Below are 15064 nucleotides of genomic sequence, written 5' to 3'. Positions count from 1 at the left end.
AAAATCAGGAAGTTAAAAAAATCTGTACATAGTATTAAAATTTTTCCCAAAAGATATTGTATTTTTTTCTTAAACATTTGATTTCATTTGGACATATTTCCCATAAAATTCAAATGACCCCTTGTAAAGATTTTTCTCAAATTAAAAGACAATTCCTTTTATTTAAAAAAAAATCTGAAATTCAGCTTGTAGAATTGCTTTTTAAATCATTTCCCTTTCTTTTTGAAGATAACTAATCTCTTCTACATTTATGCTGTAACAAAATATTCTATTTGAAACAATACAAAAGATCCTGATTAACTGTGATGCATAAGCAATGCTATTTAAAGAATTAAAATGAGAAATACAATCATTTCAAGGTCTTAGGGAAGAGTATATTAAAATATTTTATTTAACTCATTTTTCTAAACCACAATTACTCTGCAGTAATCTGAATTCTGAATGTTGAAACTAGATAAGTAAATTCTGAGGTGTAACAAATGCATAATATATTGTGTATATCTATTACTTGGCAGTACTGCAATGATTTTGAGAAGCATTAGCTTGATGAGCACATGATAGATCAATGTGGCAATTTCTTTTGTACCCTATTCTTTATTCTATCTTTAGTTTTTTCTCTCCCATTTACTAGAAATTATCATCTGAGCATTATTTCATCAGGAAAGAAAGAGAATGACAAGGACAGTTAACATTTTCATCAGTTAAAATGTATTTTAGGTTTAAGGTTATCTAAACGAGAAGGGTCAAAACATGCAACCAGACAGCAATATGCCCATGAAAATCTAGGCACACCCAAACCAGACAGAAATATAATTGGGAAATACTTAACAAAAATATAAAACACAAATGTTAATATATGATTTTCTAAGTCAATCTGAGGCTCACAGAAATCCTTACATATGTTTTTGTGATCTCTGTTTCTATTTGAATTTGAAATCACTTAGATTACTAAATTTTTTTGACTATAATATCTGGGAGGAAGGTCAGCCCTTTTTTTTGTTAAATTGTACTAGTAATAATGCATGCATAGGAACTCTGGGGTAGAGCTGTAGAAAACTAAAAGTTGGTAAATGGGTGATCAATAAGTATAATATAGTTCAAGAAAAATTGGCCTATTTTATTGAGGCTTCTCAAAAGATCTAGCTCCTTTGCATGAGTTAGTGAAAAGTGGTAACTGTGGGTTACATAGAAATGTGTACATCAAGTGAACTAAAATTGATTTTATATTGATGAATCAACAGTAATTATAATAATAAATTAAAATTGTTTTTATGTTAAGTAGGAATGATACTGGAATGTAAAATTACAGCTGAATAGTCTAAAGGAACTAGGCAAATTTATATGATGACATGTCAGAGATCAATAATGTAGCCAAAGAAAAACACAACCTAAAAACAACTTTAACAACAAGACTTATTTATATCCCATGAGACTTGTGAAATAGGGCTTCTGGAGACATGCCTTCCAAACTATAAGGGCCCTGTTTCTCTGTGACTGTTAAGCTGCTCCCCACAATGAGTCCCCAGATTCAGTAACTATGGATTTTGTATAAGTAGGCAAATTAATAACAAGTGAAATTTTATAATAATCTTTGAAAACCAGAACGCACATGCATTAGTGGCACATTTAACAGAAGGATGAGGTAAGTCAGTATACTGGGAAAAGCTGGAAAAAAAAAATGCAAAGAAGCAATAGATAGTAGCTTCTATCTGACTGACTTGTGGCTAAATACTCCTGAGCACAGACCTGTATGAAGTTAAGTTAGTACCTACTATTTACAACCTTGCACCTTGTATTAAGCAGTAGAACAATAATGAAAAAATCAAAATTCCTGCATTCTAAGAATTTATAATCTGCTAAACAAAAATATAAATGTACGCAAAGAGCTACCTGAGGCAGCTAGGTGGCGCAGTGGATAGAACACCAGCCCAAAGTCAAGAGGACCTGAGTTCAAATTTGACTTCAGACACTCAACACTTCCTAGCTGTGTGACCCTGAGCAAGTCACTTAACCCCAATTACCTCAGAAAAAAAAAATTTACAATAATAACAACAACAAAGAACTGCCTAACAAATTACACAAAATGTAAAGTGTTATGAGAAAGATCACTTCTAGCTAGGGTAGGCTTCATGGGAGAAATAACCTACCAGTAGTCCTTTCTTTTTGTCTTTTAAACAGGAAAGAGCTAAACTAATATAATTCTGACACCCTGTGGAAATGGAAATAGTTTAGATTTTATCTTACTAAGTGGTGGCCCAAAGGACAGCACTTAATTGTTATAAGTTTCATGTCTATGTCTTTTTGCCTCCAAAACTTGTTTCTTATGAGTAGAATCCATGCACAATTCAGTTTCCATATTCTCCATAGGACCTAACACAGTACTAGACATAAACAGGAACTTCATAAATTTCTACTGATTACATTATTTCTAGTTAGCAAGTGCTCCAGAACAAAGCCATTTTGATCCTGGAAGGTGACACAGCAGCCTCATGCATGGATGCTATAATTATGCCAAACCTAGAAAGAACATTGGAAACCACCTAATCCAATATTTCATTTTATAAAGAAACTACGGTTGAAATAAGTACAGTGACCCATCCAAAGTCACAAAGGTAGTAAATGACAGAAGGGAAATGTGAACACAGTATTTCTGACCACAAATTCAATACCCTTTCTTCTATCTATATCACATTGCCTTTCTACTATACAATGCTTTTCATGAAATTGGCACAATAATATTTTAAAGGATGAACTAAACACACTTTATCTCTTATAATGAATCATTTGGTTTCCTAGAAAATGAATTCATTGCTTTTTAATTCTTCAGAGACAAGAGTTTAGTTGAAAATTAAAGGACCTCAAAATAAATGGCATAAACCGAATATGCTGGCAGCATATTGACTGAGTCATAGAAATTACTCATATTTGAAAAAATTAATTATTTTTAATTTTTGTAATTACATTTAATAAAAACCTAATATATCTAGTCCTTTCCCGTTTAATAGGTTTTACATTACTGAAATTTCCATATAAAATAAATTATCTTTATAGACAACACCATATCTAAGTCCTTCACTTTCTCCCAATATGCTTTTTTTTTTCATGCCTATTCATTTAGACATCACATTCCCAAAATGGGAATAATCCTTTAGTGTTTTTTGTTTTTTTTTTTACTTAAAAAAACCCAGCATTTTATTTTTCAAAATATATGCAAAGATAATTTAAAACATTCACCTTTGTAGATCCTTGTTTTCCAAATTTTTGTCCCTCTCCTTGTCCCTCTCCTCCCCCCTCCTGAAAATAGCAAGCAATCTGATACAGATAGGTTAAATATATGCAATTGTTCTAAACATATTTCCATTTCTAGCATTATTCTTACTGTGTTGCATTCAGAATTGTCACCAAAGTGATCACTAAAATTTCTAAAATGCTGACAATCTGATTCTTTAGATAATAAAAGATAAATGACTATAAATAATCCATTTGTAGAGTTTCAAGTTCATATAATGAAAGAATTCTCACCATTTTCCATATGCAGATACTGGTTAAGCTGTGTTACTGAAGATTAGTTAATAGTCTTATACTCCTTTGTTAGTGAATTCAGAGCTAATGCTGTTTAATATAGGACATTAATTATAATTTTTAAAGGGTAGATACAGAGTCTATAAGAATAATCATGAAGGGAAAAGACTACCTTAGAAACTGTATTACATAACAGTATATAAAGATCAAATTTATTCATAAACTATAGCTTTTCATTAACTACTAATTGAAATGTTTTTATGGAAGTTCTGAATAGTTTTAGACATGTACACAAAATATTTCTTTGATGCTCTGAAGAATCAGACCAGAGTGAACATTTTTTTTCATATAGACTATATTTTCTTATCCTGTGGTATTCTTGTTCATGTCTTCCCCAAAATCCTCCATAGCAGATTCATATGAAATATTGAGATCTTTGTTTAGTTCTTTTAATATTCTATAGGAACTAGTGCAAGGCCTGGACCAGCTATCTTTCATCACAAATATTTCATTAAAAGTGTACTTTTTCTCCTATAGTATAATAAATTTTGTGAGATAAGTTATTCTTGATGGTAAGTTTACAGTATGTTTTTTGCATTCTGGAATATTGTATTCCAAATTCTTCACTTCTTTATAATAGTAGCTGCTAAATCATGTGTAATCTTGACTATGTTCCTTGCTACTTCTATCTTTCTTCCTGATTGTTTGAAGTGTTTTTTAAGTTGACACATGGAAGCTCTGGACTTTGTTCATGATGTTCCTGAGAATTTTTATTTTGGAATTTCTTTCAGGAGGTGCCTGATGGATTCTTTCTATTTCAACTTTACCCTCTAGATCTAAGAGATATGAGCAGTTTTAAGATTTCTTGAAATATATAGTGTTTACACAATTTATTTTTTGGTCATGGTATTTAGATGTTTAGATAGGCCAATGATTCCTAATTTTTTTCTCTTTGATCTGTTTTCCAATTAACTTGTTTTTGCTATAAAATATCTCACATTTTCTTTTTTTTCCAGTCTTTAGACTTTCTAATATTTCTTATTATTTCATACAGTCACTGGCTTTTAAATCTGGTTCATTCAAATTTTCAAGGAATTCTTGAGTAAGGTTTTATAACCTTTTGTGCCAATCTGTTAATTCCTTTTTCAATTCTTTCTTCCATAATTCTCATTTCTTTTCCATTTTTTTCCTTCAAGTATTCTCAATTCATTGATGAAAAAACATTTTTAACTAGAAATTTTTAAAAATTTTTATTTTATTTGAAAAAACAAAGAAAAAAAAAAAAACCAGAAGTCATACAAAACGAAATAAAGCAAAACAAAAGAGAACATTATCATGTACCTAGCAGAACCTCAGGGAAGATTCAAAATATATAACAACAAATTACCAGATCAAGAAAGCATATATATGAGTGTGTGTGTATATATAATAGTAGAAGAAATTATATTCATGAATGTTCACTTTTTCTTTTACTTGCTTGTAAATTGTACTTCGGTTCTCTTCTCTGTACTTTATTTACTTTATTTTTTTCCTCCTTTCATCTCCCACCTACCCCCAAGCAAGCTACCATTAAGAAAAGATATATTTATGTATCCATATATAGATATATACATACACAAGCACACTCACATTCCCACATATACATGTCTTTCCTATCCCTGCTGCCTCTTTAATTAAATTCTGTTCCTAACTTGCCTTGTTATTATTTAACTTTCCCTCACCCAAGGATCCCTCTCACCTTTTTCCTTATCTTTTGCTTCCCTGTCCACCCATCCCTCCCTCCTTATCTCTTACAGATTTTGGAGGGTGCTCTACCCTTCATGTTATATATGTAGTATTGTCTATTGAACCCATTCCCAATGTGAGTAGGTTTTCAGAACTATGAGGCCTCCTCCCACCTCTAATGCCTCTATATCTATTCTTACTTTGCAACTCATTTGTATAACATGATTACTATTTTTACCTTAACTCTATCCCTCTTTCTTTTAAGCTCCCCTATTGTTGATGTGACTCTTAAATATTTGATATAGATTTCCCATGAGGGAAAAAACTCACAATTTGTCCATGTTTAAACAGTTTGGCCATGTTGAGTTCCTTAAAATATGTTCCTTGAAATTGATCTTTGGTATTAGTTCTTATATGTTAAATTTTCTGTTAAGTTCAGGTTTGGTTGCTAGAAAATGCTGAAAATCTGCAAGTTCATTGAATATTCATTTTTTTCTCATTCAAAATTATGCATAAATTTGCTGGATGTGCTATTTTTGGCCTCAGGCCTAGTTCTTTTGATTTGATTATATGATTCCAAGACCTGCGGTCCTTTATTGTAGCTGATAAGTCTTGTACAATTCTAATTGTAGCTCCAGTGTATTTGAATTGTTTTTTTCTTATTTCTTGCAAAATTTTCTCTTTCATCTGGGATTTTTGAAATTTGGCAATAATATTCCTGTATTTTTTTCCACAAAGGATCTCGTAGAAGTGGTGATCAGTAGATTTTTTTCTATTTCTACTTTCCCTTCATATTCTATCCAGGACAATTTTCTTGGATTATTTTCTGCATTATAGTGTCAAAGTTATTTTTTGGTCATAACTTTCTGGCAGCCCAAATATTCTTATATATTTTCTCTTCTTGATCTGTTCTCCAGATTTGTTGTTTTTCTTACAAGATGTTTCACATTCCATTTTCTCATTCTTTATCATTTGTTTTGTTATTTCTTAGTTTCACTGGCTTCCTCTTGCCCAATTCTAGTTTTAAAAAATTATTTTCATCTTTGAGACACTGTATCTTCTTTTCTAGTTGTTAACTTTTTTTCATAATCTTTCTGATTTTCTTTGATTTTTATTAATTTTTAAAAAGCGTTTTTTCTTTTTTTTTTTCAGTCATGTCTGATTCTTTTTTTTTTTTTTTAACTTTTTATTGACAGAACCCATGCCAGGGTAATTTTTTACAGCATTATCTCTTGCACTCACTGCTGTTCCGATTTTTCCCCTCCCTCTCTCTACCTCCTCCCCCAGATGGCAAGCAGTCCTTTATATGTTAAATAGGTTACAGTATAAAAAAGCTTTTTTTCCCCCAATGTCTCTCATTTGGTTTTTAAATTATTTTTTGAGTTCTATAAATCCTCTTTGGGCAGGGAGCCATTTTACATTACTCTTTGGGGTAAAAGCTTTTTTTACTTCAATGTCTTCCTCTGAAGATGAACCTTGGTCTTCCCAGTTCCCATAGTATGTTTCTATGGTGGGTTTTTTCTTCTTTGTCAATTCTTTTTTTTTTTTTTTTTAATAAGACCCTTAATGTAAGCACTTCTCATTGCTGGGTGGGTGCCTCAAACTTCTCTTCAGCCCTCTACTCTGACCAGGAATACCAAACCAAGAGCTCCACCCTCCTGAAAGTGTCCACAATAGCAGTATTCCTACCCCATTGCACTGCCTCTGCATTCATGCAATGCTGGTTTCTTCTCTCTCAGGGCCACATCTCAGCAGCAGAGCTGGGGAGGTGAAAGTCTCTGTGATTCCAGCGGAGGCTCCAGCCACACTCAACTAGCCCCAGAGTTTCTCACTTGATGTTTCTTCATAACCAGCCTGGAGGTGTTTGCACTTCAGACAGATTAATCCCCAGCCCAGGGTCTTCAGATCTTCTCAGGTTACATCAGGAGGATCTCTGTTCAGTCTCAAGTCTTCCAGATTTTTCACCAGTTTATATTCACCCAGAGGGGCAAATTTATTCTGTTTGTGGAAGATATCTGGAGAGCTTGAAATTTATCAACCTATTTCACCATCTTCCTAGAATCCTGCCCTAAGAAAATTGTTAAACTTTTAAAAATTAACCTCTTGCTTCTTCCCTTTTAGAATTCTAGCTGAATTTGCTTCCAAGCTGTGGTTTTTTTAGAGATAATGCTTATAGTCATTCTCTTTTTCTGGATTTGTGTCATAAGGTTCTCTACCACCATAATGGATCAGGCCAAAGAGAACATTTTGTTCAAAGAGTCATGAAGGCAGCTGAACCTGGCACCGTGGAGTCCTATGGTCAGAAACTGAAGATACAGAAGTTATCTACTATATCCTAGGCCATCATCAGTCATCTTTACTTTAGTCTTGCTACTGAAATTCAGGAAGAGAGTTTGGCAACTTTGTGCAACTCTATCCCTCATAAATTCAATTTACATATAAGTCAAGACATCATCCCATAATGTCTCCAGTCCCTTTTGAAACAAAGGACAAAGAACAAGAAACGACTATAATTCCTCTTTAAGGTAAGATTCCTTTTTTGTTTACTCATTCTTCCAAACTACTTCCTGACTTTCGACTTAAGGGCAGGGCTCTGTTGCACTTCTGGAGGGAAGTTCTGGGTTAGTCCTCTTGCTTCTTGGGATACTGAGTTTCATTTTATTCCAGGATCTCAGAGACAGGTTGGGCATCTAAAGGCTTTTAGGACTTCTAAAATGTGATTGCTGCCCTTGATGTTTTCTTTGCACTGTCCTGTGTTGGGTTTCAATCTGAACAACAGAATGCTCCTAAATTCAAATCCTTATCAGTCAAATGTAAAACTTTATTAGTTCAGGTTGATTGGATTATGGGCTTCCCTCTGATTTAGAATTTCAACCTTGGTTATTATTCTGCAAAATAGATGCTAGAACCCTCAGTTCCTAGGTCTAAGTCATAAGGCTACTGTTTGTTTCTGAATGTCTTATTTTCTTGGTACATAGTTCAGGATCTTCCAACTCCATAAGATCACTTCTTGGCATTGGCCCCATTCTCAATCTGTCCTGGATTTGTAATTTGGAACTGAACAGTGGATTACAAAACTGCCAATTGACATCTATGTCCACCATGATGCCCTAGTATGAATCTGTTTCCAGACAAATGACTCACTATTACTGTTTCTGGATTTCTTCATTAGCATTTTCTATATCTATTTGGTAGAGTTTTGCAGAGGAGCTACACTGTATTGCTTCCTGTTACACTGCCATCTTGGTTCTGCCTTCTGCACAATACACTTTAAGTTTAATCTATATTTATTAACAATTTCTTAAGTCTGGATGATCAATAAAACAATAATTCAAGTCCTGATTTGTAGGGAATAACAGGGATTAGAGCTGATATCTATAAATTCCTGTCTATAAATTAATCTTCTATCCACCTCAACTACATAAAGAGATGGGCCTAATATTGATTTCATCATTATCTATAAGTGTTCCACTTCCATGTTCATGATGTCTGAAGTTCCCTAATCTGAACACAATCTGTTGATATTCCATCTCTCTCCATCTGACTTCACCATGACCTTCAATCTTTTCACCATCAGTACTTTGCAAGGCCATCACTCTTGCACAGGCTATACGCTTTTCCGTTTCCAATATTGACCCTTTTTTCCAAAATATACTGTCCTCTTCTCTCAAGTTCCTTGGGCTCTTACCTATCTCATTGCTGATTTTTTGCCTGGTCAAGTTTCTACTCTAGGTCGCCTCCACAATCTGCCACCTTTAGTTCTACTACTAAACTGCTGAATGAAGTTGGAGAAAATACTATACAAATTTAGATTACATAATCTCAAGTGGGCCATTATGGTGACAAGGCAATTCTTTTACACTTTTCAAACTAATTCACTATCCTACTTGTTTACAGCACATTTTCCAAATCTTATCCTTCTTCAAATGTCCCTTAACTCCTCTGCCTTCTATGCTGAAAACTTTGCTTTATGTTTCACAAGAAAAATTGAGATCATACACACACCCACACCCACACACACACGAATAGAAGTAAACATGAATTAAATAATTTCAAGCAACAAATATACTTGTTGAATCAGAAATATAACTCATAAAGTAGCTGCTATTAAGTAGGTTTTTTTTTTTTAACAATCTGTGAGATTCATTTGGTAGTTGATATATTATAACATCATGTTCTTATTTATCTTTATATGTCTATGTTCTATCTTCCCAATTTGACAGCAAATGTCTTATCTCATAACTCTTAATAGCCCCAGCATTAAGTGCAATGTTCTGCGTATGATAAATGCTTAATTGATATTCATTGTAGTTGGTAATAGTAAAAACAGGCTTATTCAACTACATATTGAAAATAAAAAAAAAATTAACTAGAGCCAAAGTTTAGCATATGGGAAGATCGGGAAAACAATAAATCTTGAAAATACTATAAGTAATGAGTTAAAATTAAGATTACAGACATGGGAGTTAGGAAGACATATAACTGAAATATGAAAAGAATGAAAATTGTAAATAATTCATTTTTATAGCCATTAGTTTTTTTACTAAACCAATACCTATAAAACCCTCTAATACTTTTTTTTTTAATTTTCAAAATTTAAAGAGGGAAAAAAAGCCTCTATCCAGTTAAAAAATTCTTTGTATGACAAATGTGTTTTACTAACACAGTATTTCAGTATGTACTCTTAGAAAAGACTAGTATAAAATATGCTTAAAAAGGCACATTGAGCTCAATATTAATATAGAAGATAAAGTAATGTGCCTAAAAATGCCTTTGTTTATAATAACAGATAGCTGAGTAATAAATTAACTTTAAAAACATTAAAAATTACAGCTTAAAAAACCTCCAAAAGAACAGTCACACCAAAAACATTCCACTGTTTCTATGTGATCGCTAAATCTAAAATTAAATAAAAATAATTTCTTCAGGAAGAATTTGGAGAGGCTAATTGTAGCAAATACCAAACATTATAACCAAAATATGAAATGGTTTTTATTTTAACATTTATTACATTAAATCAGCACTGTGAGTATTAATTCTATTCCAACAATGTGCTAGGATACAATGGAAATCACCCCCACGCCCCAAATCTTTGGTTTTGTCTTCAAAAAATCAACATTCTATGGAGAGAAGGAAAGATATAAAAACACATGTACAGAAAAATAAATACATGCAAAACAGATGCAAAATAAGGAAAGACATTAGCAATTGAGGAGATCCCAAAGGAGATGGTACTTGGACTGAAATTTGAAAGAAGTTAGGAATGAAGCCATGATACAGAAATAAGAATGGGGTAGGATGCAAATATACACCTCAAAATCATACAGGAATAAAGAACTAGATACAGGAATCAGCAAGTTGACTATTATGGGAAGAAAAAAACAATTCATGAAATAAGAATGATATTCTTACAAAAGTAGCTAAGAAGGGGAACTCTCTTATAGACTACCAAGTCATTCATAAAATTTTATAAAGGGTAGTAGAAGATTTTGAATAGCACTGTCGTAAAGTAGAACTGGAGGGAAAAACATGTTTGCAAAAGCTTAGCAAGATGATTTTACATGTATAATTGATAACATATTGCTTGCCTGCTTAATGGGGAAGGGAGGGGCAGAAGGGAAGGAAAGACTTTGAGCTTAAAAAATTTTAAATGAATGTGATAAATTAAAAAAATGTTAAAGTTCAGAAAGACACCCAATTAAGCAAAGTTATCCTAAAGACATTTAAAAATGGAATTAGGGCCACAAACAGATGAAAAATGAAAAATATATATAAACATTAGCCACTATACATAGAGGAAAGCTGTATTAGTAGTAACTCAATTTTGAGATACATTAAAGGAAGGTGAATACCAAAAGGTTTTGAAAAAATCTCACTCATCACTATCATACACACATTAAAAAAAAAAGTGAAGGAGAGAATATCAGCAACTACTTACCCAAATATCCACTTTACCATTTCTACAAAAATTTTGGCCAAAATCTATGTGTATTAACCAAATCCTTGATGAAAATATGTAAAAGGAATAGGTAGGCTTTTGTAAAATACTGTTCTATAGTAGACCACATTTTTATGATCACAAAATTAGAGAAGAATACAGCAAATATAATATTTTAAAGTGCTTGTTTTTTGTTGACTATAAAAGTCAAAAGCATTTGGATTAGTAGACTAAGAGTGCCTCAAAGGCTCAGCTCAAATGTCATTGATTCCCTGAGAAAGCTAGATGTTTCTCATGTATTTGTAAAAATTTATGATTTCTTAAAAAAGGTATAATAGAGATAATTTTGTTCAATGACTTTCTAATTACTGATATCATGTAAAACTTAAAACAGAAAAATATATGCTTGTCAAAGATGTTTGTCATCATCATGGAAGATAATGCTGAATCAAAGTTAGAAGGATTCTCTATAGATGGTGAGGTGCTTATTATGTTCCTATTTACAGATGGTACCCAGAATTTCCTAAATGAGATCTATAATCACTAAAAGATTTGGCCTAAGTACTTCTTTTAAAGAAAAATCAAGAAGCTGAAAGATAGTTTTTGTCCAAATTATGCCATAGAGTTGGATAGAAAATAATAATAACTGTATGTGCATAGTGCTTTAGGGTTTATGAAGAGCCTTATAAGTATGATCTCATTTTATCTTCACAACACGTTGGAATTGCTTTGTTTCACCCATTTTCAAGATGAAGCAATTGAGGATCAGAGAAATTAAGTGATTTGCCCAGGGTAGCAAACTGGTAAGTATCTGAAGCTAAATACGAATTCAGCTTTTTCTGATTCTAGGTCTAGCACTCTATCTATAATGTCACCTAGCTGCCAAAGCTAGCCATAAGAACATTCAGGATGGACAGATATAAAAACAGACAATGAGCTAAACCCAGAACCAAAAAAGGAAAAAGGGAAATCTACTGCCTTTGGGACACTGAACAGTGCTTTGTAAAATTATTATTTAAATCTCCCAATTTCTTTATTTTTCTTCTTTTGTTTAAATTCAATTTTACTTTTAGTTCCAACTTCTCTCTCTCTTTCCCTTCTCCTTTTCTCCCATCCATTAAATAAACAAGAAAAACAAAACTCATGACCAATATGTACAGTCATAAATGTGTGTCCATCTGTAGAGTCCAGCAACTTATTATTTAAAGGCAAATAGCAGCAGGTTTCATCATGAGTCCTTTAGAATGAGATTGGTCATGGTTTTGAATGGAATTCCTAAATTTTTCACAGTTGATTGTTTTCACAATATTGTCATTATTATATATTATTTTATTTTGCTCACTTCACTTTGTCTAAGTTCATACAAATCTTCCTATGTTTATCTGAAAACATTTTCTTCACCCTGTGTTATAGCACAACAGTATTTACTTCATTACATTCATATACTATAATCCGTTCAGCCATTCCCCAATTGATGGATAACACCACCTATGTGTCAGGGACTGTGCTAAATGTTTTATAAATATAATTTCATTTGATCTTGATAACAGCCCTGAGAGGTAAGTGTTACTGCTGCCCACATTTTACAAATGAGGAAACTGAGGCAAGTAGAATTTAAATGACAAGTCCAAGGTCATACATCTAGTAAGTGCCCAAGTCTGGTTTTGAACTCAGGTCTTTGTGTTTCATCTATTATGCCATGTAAGATATTCACCTAGAGAAATGAAGGAAACCTCAGGGAGTCAATGACATTTGAGCTGGGCTTATAGGACAGATACAAGTTCAACAGGAGAGAGAAAAGGGCAAGTCCCCCAAATGATAGGGTCACACAGAATATACGCTGATAATAGTTTTTGAATTGGGTTGGAAAATCATTAGAGATCTCTCTTCAAGGACAATATGGTAGGGAAAGAGCCATGATAGCAAGTTAGAAGGAACATTTCAGCCAATCTCTCCCAACATTTCTCTGCAAACAACTTTAAAATAATGTGTCCAATCAAAATTTGTACTGGTATAGCCAACAAAAGGTTGAGGTGAGATTTTTTTTCAGTTTAAGAAAATTTATGAGGTTGGAAGAAAATGTCTGTGATAGTAAGGTAGGGCTGACCCAAGCTCAGAGCAGCTGCAATATCAGCTGTGGACCTTAGATATTATAATGGCAACAGTAGGAACAGAGGTAGCAACAATTCTAAGAGAACTCACTGCTCACAGTTAGTAAGGGGACTGGACAACTGGTCAGAAAAAATTTACAGGGGACACTTATATGGGCACCAGGTTTAAGGACCAGGTACTGCTTGGCAACTCCACTGCTCATTACCTAGTTTTAAGTCTGAATTCCAGGAGGGAAGAAGGGAGAGAGAAGAATTAAGGGAGAGGTGAAAGAAGAGGACAGGAGGGGAATAAAGTTGATAGGAAGGAAAGGCAAAAGGAGAGGGAGAGGGGGGAGAAAGGGAGACAAAGAAAAGGGGAGACAAATAGGGGGGGAAAAGGGAGAGGAGACAGACAGACCCTAGTTCCTGGTTACAGTTTCAGGGCAGAAATAGGAACATTAGTGCTTAGAACCTTTCCTAGGTAAGGACTAGAACTCAAACCTGGAAAAGTTCTCACCACACTTGAAAGTAACAAAAACTTACAAACCCTCCAAGAACAAGCTGTGAAAACAGGACAAAAAAGCCTGATGTTTATTAGAGCAATGATTCTCATACCTCCTTCTCCTAGAGATGAGCATAGTGCAATTCAAACATAAAATTCTAAGTCAAGAAATAGGCTAGAAAAATGAACAACAACAAAAGAAACTGACCATAAAAAATTATTAAAATGACTGAAGATTTCAAGACACAGTCAGCAAAAGAAAATGATATAAAAACCTATAAATAAAATCTCCAAAAAAAAAAAAAAAATGCAAACTGGACATGAGCCCAACAAAAATTCTTACAAGAGCTAAAGAAAGATAGAAATGGAGAAAAAAAAAAAAAAAGACTTAAAAATCAATAAGATCAGTAAAGGAAAAGTTAGGAAAAGAAATGAGAGCAATTCAAGAAAATCATTTAGAGACAGTTTGTAAAAGAAGCACAAAAAATACTGAAGAAAATAATTTCTAAAAAAGCAGAATAGGTCAAATGAAAAAAAGTAGAGACCCTCATTGAAGAAAATAATTCCTTAAAAATTAGAACTAGTCAAGTGGAAGCTAATGACCTAAGGAAATATCAATAATTGATAAAACAAAGTTAAAAGAGATTTTTAAATAGAAGAAAATGTTAATTATTTCATTAGAAAAACTATTGGCCTGAAAAACAGATTGAGGAAAAATCATTATTGAACTACTTAAAAGCCATGATAAAAAAAAAAAAAAAAAGAGTATAGGCATCATATTTCAAGAAATTAGGAAGAAAAACTGCCCTGACAGTTTAGATCCACCAGCTAAAATAAAAACTGAAAGAATCTTGGGATCATGTTCTAAAAGAGATCTTGAAAACGAAAATTTCCCAGGAAGATTATAGCAAATTTCATAGCTTCCAGGCAAAGAAAAAAAAGACTGAAACAGTCAGAAAAAAATCATTCAAATGTTGTGGAGCCACAGTCAGGATCAAACAAGATAGTTTAGAACAAAGGAGCTTTGATAACAACCAAGAAAAATCTAGCCAGCAAAATGGAGTATTACCTCTCCTTAAAGGAAAAAAAAAGAACATTTAATTAAATAGTAGACTTTCAAGCATTTTTGATGAAAGAACCAGAAATAAATAGGAAATCTAACATTAAAACTAAGACTAAAGAGAAGCATAAAAAGATAAAGATGAAAAGAGAAATCATAAAGGAATTAACAAAATTAAGCCATTTAATTCCTATAAGATGATGCTTACCTCCAAAACTTTATAACTA

The 15064-nt window shown here is 32.8% G+C and overlaps 1 protein-coding gene across 7 annotated transcripts in view; it reads right to left on the bottom strand.

Annotated features, from left to right (window-relative positions):
- The window catches only part of ZFYVE28 (zinc finger FYVE-type containing 28), a 186460-nt gene that overhangs the window by 82191 nt on the left and 89205 nt on the right, over positions 1–15064 (bottom strand). The window lies entirely within an intron of this gene.

This window comes from Antechinus flavipes, chromosome 6 (assembly GCF_016432865.1).
Source record: "Antechinus flavipes isolate AdamAnt ecotype Samford, QLD, Australia chromosome 6, AdamAnt_v2, whole genome shotgun sequence".
NCBI lineage: Eukaryota > Metazoa > Chordata > Mammalia > Dasyuromorphia > Dasyuridae > Antechinus > Antechinus flavipes.
The sequence above is the reverse complement of the archived record's forward strand: the minus strand, read 5'-3'. Positions and strand labels throughout refer to the sequence as shown.